Genomic DNA, 7282 nt, shown 5'->3' with positions numbered 1-7282 from the left:
TGTGGGACTGTTGGGAAAGTAACCCCTAACTCAAATCTACAACGAGTGCTCCTGAACAAAAATGACAAAAATAAAGTTAAAAAGAAAAGAAACAGGAGGAACAAAGTGGAATAAAATCCAGCAGACAGACGAAAGAATCTGTTCTCCTGTAGCTCATTAGGAGTCAGTCTGAGCCCTCCAGGGATTAACTCAGTTCATCAAGCTAAAACTAATCTAATCCAAACCGATCAGACGACACAATAAGAGCAGGACATTTATAACAAAGTGTGTTTATATATAAGCCCTACCTTTAAACGAGTTGGTGGCTGCCGTCAGTGTTCAGGGTCGGTGTTGTTGTTCTCTCACATCCTGCAGCAGCAGCCTGAGAAACTGTGCAGAAGAGAAGAAAAACAGAGGGGCTGTGACTCTGAGCTCATGTTTCCTGTTAACTCTGCGTCTGCTGGGAGGAACTTTAACTCTCACACTGAAGTTACGGCAGTCACGTGTTTGTTTCCTGTGACACAATGTGCTCCAGAAACCAGCTGACAGTGAGACATCAGGGGGACATTTAGGTGTTTACATATTGCATTACACTGTATATATTTTATATTTTAACATTTTTAGAAAACTTGTAGTACAAAAGATAATTGTCTTAATGTGAGTAATCAACTGGGGAAGTTTCATTCTGATATCTGTTAGTTTAAATGTTGACCCCATTCACCTGTAGTGAGTTTTACAGTATATATCTTTAAAGGCTGTTTTCTCAAAATGAGCTTTTCTCATAATCTGAGGCAGAAATCTTCACTTCAGCAGCTCCTACAGACTCCAAACCTTCCAGTGTTATTCCTCTCTGTATTCTGAAGGTTTGTATAGAGAGATTTGCTCATATATCATTCACAGCCTGTTTTATACCACATTTATTTTAAAAAAATATGTACAAAATGTATTTTTGACAGTATTTTCTGATTTCAGACTTCCGAATTTCCCTCTGTGAAGCTTTAACTCTAATGTGTGATGTAATGAGTATGCAGATGGTCATCCAGGATCACCTGTATCAGACTCTGACTCAGGTAACCTGGAGAGAGTCCGACTGAGGCTCCTGCTGGCAGGAAATCAGAAAACATGTTTACGTCCTTTACAGTCGACTGATGCTTTTATTCTAACAATAAAATCAATAAAACGCTTCATGTAAATATCTTAAAGAAAGCAGATTATTCCAAATATATTTTGTGGAATGTTCCTGTTTTCTTCAGCTTTTTAAATCATTAAGTGGTTTCTATGAATCAATATTTCTACTGTTTGTATACTTTTATCCAGACTCACAGATTATCCGATGTAATAAAAACATCATTATTTTAACAGATATTGTGAAATGAATCACAGTTATAATGTTAATTCACAGATGATCTGTACATTTTACCTTCATCAAACAAACATCTGCAATTTCAGTAACATCTGGATTCAATGTGCAGCTAAAACAATCTTAATCCTTCATTATTTATTGATTTACGTCATTATTTTGTTGTTTTTAAAGCTGATTTAGTGTCAGAGTTTGACATTAGACTGCAGATGGAGAAGTTTCAGTCCTGTTTTAAATGTTTAAATATATGTGTGAGAGTCAGGACGGGAGAGTAAAAGAGTACACTTTTCTTTTTGTTCAAACTGTGTCACATAAAAACTCTCTGACAGTCGGATGAACTGGGTCAGCGACTGTTGGTGGGCTGCAAACAGAGACCCTCTGTGTGACAGTGAATGAGGGAAGGAGGGAGGGAGAGAGAGAGGGAGTTTCCCTTCCCATCCTCTCTCTTGTTCCAACTGAAAAATGCTCCTCGGGATTTAAAACGACACTAACGGTCCTCGAGAGCACAAACAAACATCAGGATTAATTTCACTGTTGTCCTGCAGGTGGCGCCAGAGGGAGAATATAAAGAATATAAAGGCTTACACTAACAATTCTTTTCATTATCGATCCATCTGTCTCCCATTTTCTCGATTAATCGATCGATTGGTTCGTATAATGTCAGAAAATAGTGAAAGATGTGAGTCAGTGTCTCTAATGTTTTATTTCATCCACAACACAAACAAAAGCATTAATTAAATATCAAAACAGCTGATCAATTTAAATCTAAAGAATGTGAAATGTTCATTATATAAAGAAAACACAACAATAATAAACTGTATTAATATAATATTTCAAAATAAGAGTCCTGTATCTCTGCACCTTGAAGGCTTTACAACAAGATTACATTTATTCATTTATTCAACCCCCCGTCTGTATCATATGGACTCTCCCTGCTCTGTTTCCCAGCATTCCCTGCAGCAGCAGACTGACTCTGCTGGAGCTGCTGATGTTGGAGGAAAATGCGTAACAGGAAGAGGATCAAACCATTTCACCATCAGCAGCTCACTTCCTGTTGGATGCTTTTATTCCCCCACAGTTTCCAGCAGCTTCACTGTTTATTCTCCCCTCTAACGGGGCTTTATTAGTATTATTACTGCTCTGTTTAGAGCTTACAGACACATAATAGTCCTAATAATGTCACATTAATGCATTTTAGTTTATATAATAGTCCAATAATATTCATACTTAGTGTTTGAGCTGCTGGGAAGAGCATTTATTAACATTTGTCTGTCATATTTTGAGTCTTTTTCATTATTTACAATATTGCTCTAATGCCTTAAAGTGTTTTACTGTCCGGACTATTAAATTAAATATTTTATTCTATATTTTCTAACTATATCTGACTCTTTACATTGTGCATATGGACGATATTTTTAGCTGCAACATTCCTGTAGTATTTCCATGATAAAGATAATTATTATTAATATTACATATATAATTAATCTGTCATAATGAAGATAAAGAAAGTTCACTGTTTCTCAGCGAAGAACTAAAATAACAGTTTTGTTTGTTGTTGTCTGAAATTAAACAGATTTTAAAATAACTTCACTTCATTATAAATCTCCAGTTTTCATGTTGATCTTGAATCAAATGCAGACAAAGAAATAACGGGACCGGACTCACCGGACACTTTCTGCAGGTTTCTGAGCCGGAAGTGAAGAGATTCAGTTGTTTGTTTGTTTTTCTTCTTTTATTTGTTTGTTTTCTGGAGTTTTTTTGCTTTTAAGAATAATTTTTCTGCTGCTGAATAAAAACAAACTGAAGGTTTTGAGTCTCGGAGCTCCGCAGCTGTCTCTGAGCCTCGCCCACACCGGAAACTGCGGCCCCTGTCAAAGTAAAACACAAGACCTACGGGTTCCGGTAGCGGCTGTCAAAGTAAAAGCATGAAGAACAAGAGTTATATGCAACCAATTATCAGGAATGTAAAAAGGACTAAAAGTTGGAAATCCAGCAGCACAAAGAGGTGAAGTGCAAAGAGTAAAGAAATATAATAAAATAAAATATAAAATATAAACTCTATATGCAATAAAGTAGAATATATGAGCATTTACAGTATTTACTGTATTTATATTTTACTTATGGATACTTAAAGTAACAAAAGTTAAAGTTTTAATCATGCAGAATGGCACATTTCATAATAAAATGTATTACATTACCGGATTATAATCAGAGATAGATTCATGTGTTCATCACTTTAATGTCACAGCTGCTAAACGTGAGGCTGATTTTATACTAATTACTTTACTTCTGTGTATCTTAATCTATAATAATCATATTTTATTAGTGTTTTTAATTAAATCTAATTAATTCATTGTTGTAAAGTTAATAAAGTCATAAAGAAGGTAAATAATAATGGAATTATTACAGTTGTTGCAGGTAGAAGTATCCTACGTACTTAAGTAAAAGGTACATAAACAATGTTTATAAAGTATTAGTTAATAATGTTAATAATGAGGAGAGGAACTGCAGACGTATACAGGGAACAGTGAACGACTCCCCCAAATCACATTTAAAAGATTAATTGGCTAAATTTATAATTATGGAAAATATGTGACTTTCATAAACAAACCGTCCTTATTTCTTTAGGAAGAAAAAAACAAACAATTAGATTTAATCTCTGTATTATTTGAATTGTTCCAGACTCACCTCCTTCTGTATGTCAGACTGTCCCATTTATTTTGATAGGAAGACACCATGACTTCCGGTATGAGCTCATTTAGCTTGTTGCAGCTTTAAAACGAGATTTCACCCAAAATCCCCCAAAACACAGCGGAAACACCCCCATGGTAGTTTCATTTAGTGCCTGCTTTGAACATTTTACACATTTTAATTTAATTCTGTCAAATAAACTAAATGATACAAGTTTAAAAGGAAAGTTTTCAGATTAAAATAAAACCTCAAGTTCAGGAATTTCTCTGCTGGCGACATCTCGTGGCCACTTTTAGCTAAAACAGAGTAAATATTTAACTAAATCCCACTTCTGAAATTAAAAAAGGAGAGAAATTATTATCAATCATTATCAAAATGTAAAGAAATGAAACCAGATATTAATAATAGAAGCTAAGAAATAAATACCAGAGCAGGAATATACTGAAATATAATGTTTCTGATGTATAAATAAAGTTTATTTGTATCTAAATTCCAGGAAGTTTTGAGGATCCTGGTGTGCAGATAATGATTAATTAATTGAATGTCTCTTCAAAGATATTTTTTTAATTGAGTCTCTCCTGAAATACAGCAGTCAAAGTTTAGCATGTTTTCATAATCACAGCTAATTCATAAAACAACATTTTATTACCAAAGTTAAAGACCTATCTTTTAAATCTGGCTTTTACTTTGGAGTAATGTTATAGCCTTAGTTGTTTTTACTGTTTTTAATTTATTGTTGTGTTGAAGAAAAATCGTTCCAGTCCAGTTCAGGTTTGCTGTGGTTGTGTCAGTTTAATAAAGCATGCCGACATCCTGGTGAACTTACACGCAGAGCAGGTCTGAGTCGGTGAGTGGACCCAGAACAAATGAAACAAGGTACTTTTATACAAGAACCAATACAATAGACAGTATGTTAATGGTAGCCATTGATCAGGCAGTCAGCAGTGTTACATGATTAACATCAGCCTTCAGGGACCACTGACCAACAGACAATGTCAGACTGTTGCCTTCAGGGACCACTGACCAACAGACAATGTCAGACTGTTGCCTTCAGGGACGACTGTTGCCTTTACTGACAACCAGACAATGTCAGAACTGTTGCGCCTTCAGGGACCACTGACCAACAGACAATGTCAGCACTGTTGCCTTCGAGGGGACGACTGACCAACAGACAATGTCAGACTCGTTGCCTTCAGGGACCACTTGAGCCAACAGACAATGTCAGACGTGGTTGCCTTTCAGGGACGGACTTGACCAACAGACAAGTCATGACTGTTGCCTTCAGGACGACTGACCAACAGACAAATGTCAGACCTGTTCGCCTTTTCAGGGACGCAGTGAAAACACAGGAGGAGGAGGACAACGTTGCATGCGCAGCACCGCGTTACCTCGGGAGAATTCCTCTCCAACGTGCGTTTCACTGCGCAAATAAAATGGATTAAAACTGAGTGCGCTAGTAGAAAATAGTATTTGAATTATTTTTAGAAGTAGCTAACAATTAATGAACAGTAATACTAAAGTTCTCGTTTACATGTGGTGTGTTTTTTATCCACTAGTTTGATTGTCGCTGTGTTTCTTATACCAGTAAAATAAAAGGCATCATCACGTCGTCACGTGGCGACCATCATTGAGCATTCATCTGGATACCCTTGCACTTCCTCTGACTAACCACAGGGTGGTGTGTTGTTCTCTGCATGTTTAATGTCAGCACCAGCCAGGGGCAAACAACAAGGGAAAGTCCACCATATGATAGAACTTTAGGTTCCAATTCTGTCACACACGGCCATGGGTGGACAGAGGCTGGTATTATATTGGTGTGACACCACTATCTAACACCGTATACCAGGAGACATGTAATGTCACACAGGTCTCGTCTGGGTTTTTAGAACAGTTGCAGATATGTTGTCCTTCTTCCGCAACAGTGTTTCATGGTGAAAAATGAATCAAACTGATTCAGGAGTTGTACATGATGATAATTTTTTCCTTTTAAACATTCTAAAGATAATAAGGGCTCTGAATTAATAATGTTTTTTTCCATATATGTACACCATGAGTTACTAATCATATTATGTGTATATAAACACAGATATCTGATGAAATTATTAATGTCATTATTTTTACTGACGATTCTCAGTGTTGCTGAACAGGAGACAGATTGGGCCTCGTTACAGTTTGAGACAGGTTGGACAATCTTACAGGATTATTTTTTTTCAGCAAAAAAGTTCATTTTTAGTTTTTCTTGAGTGAGCCTGTTTAAGGTTTTTTTAATTTAATTTCAGCGGCTCGCGTGGAGCCACAGCGCCCCTTTTGTCTGTTGCCGTTACAGTCTGGGTCGTCAAAAAACTAAACAACACAAAAACAAAATAACCAAAAAAAAAACAAAAATCAACCAACAACACCCCCCCAAACACAAATATACAAACACGAACTAACAAAACCACTAAAGAACAACCTCGGCCGCGCGCCTCGCCCCAGATTTGATTTTCGTAAATTACAACTTTATTTCGTATTATCGCGACTTTTCTCGGTAAATTAAACTTTTTCATATTATTAGGATTTATTCTCGTAACATTACCTTTTTCTCCTTATTCGGGAATATTATTTCTGTAATTTCAACATTATTTCGTAATATTACGCTTTATTGGGGGTAACGTTAAATTTATTCTTTTATTACGATTTATTCTCGTAACATTACAACTTTATTCTCATATTATTACGAATTTATTCTCGTAACATTACAACTTTATTCTCGTAATATTACAACTTTATTCCTGTAACATTACAACTTTATTCCTGTAACATTACAACTTTATTTTGGTAACATTGTAACTTTATTCTCGTAATTTCCCCCCAAAAAATATAATATTTTTCTTAGTCCGTCGTACTTTTTTTAACGTTGTGTAAAATTGAAAAAAAACGTCTCCTCAACGGTCGTTGTGTGTGCACGCGCGTGGTCACCATCCCTACGTCACTGATGTGCGCCGGATGTTCTTCTGCAACGTGTTGAGGGAAAATTCACGTGTGAACGTTTTTAGATTAAACCGCAGAGTCAGAAGTTGGGCTGGAAAAAGGAGCAGATTAATCGGTGAGTATGTGTATTTTAGTTGTTGAGGCAGTTCTATAAAGACTCGGTCAGTAAGTGGCGATAACTCAGCTCTCGGTCTTGTCTTGAAAACACCACATGTGGAGTTAATGTCCTGTGTGTAACGGGTCACTGAAGCTCATTCTGTCATTATTCTGTCACTGCAAACG

The 7282-nt window shown here is 36.2% G+C and overlaps 1 protein-coding gene across 1 annotated transcript in view; it reads right to left on the bottom strand.

Annotated features, from left to right (window-relative positions):
- The window catches only part of tmem71 (transmembrane protein 71), a gene marked incomplete in the record, with an annotated part of 10612 nt that extends 7419 nt beyond the window's left edge, over positions 1-3193 (bottom strand). Inside the window, 2 exon segments of the mRNA XM_035670701.1 lie at positions 288-369; positions 3005-3193.
- Between the last annotated feature and the right edge of the window lie 4089 nt (positions 3194-7282).

This window comes from Morone saxatilis, unplaced genomic scaffold, assembly GCF_004916995.1.
Source record: "Morone saxatilis isolate NCDOM2014 unplaced genomic scaffold, NCSU_SB_2.0 Contig23, whole genome shotgun sequence".
Lineage (NCBI taxonomy): Eukaryota > Metazoa > Chordata > Actinopteri > Moronidae > Morone > Morone saxatilis.
This window is presented reverse-complemented; position numbering and strand designations above follow the sequence as displayed.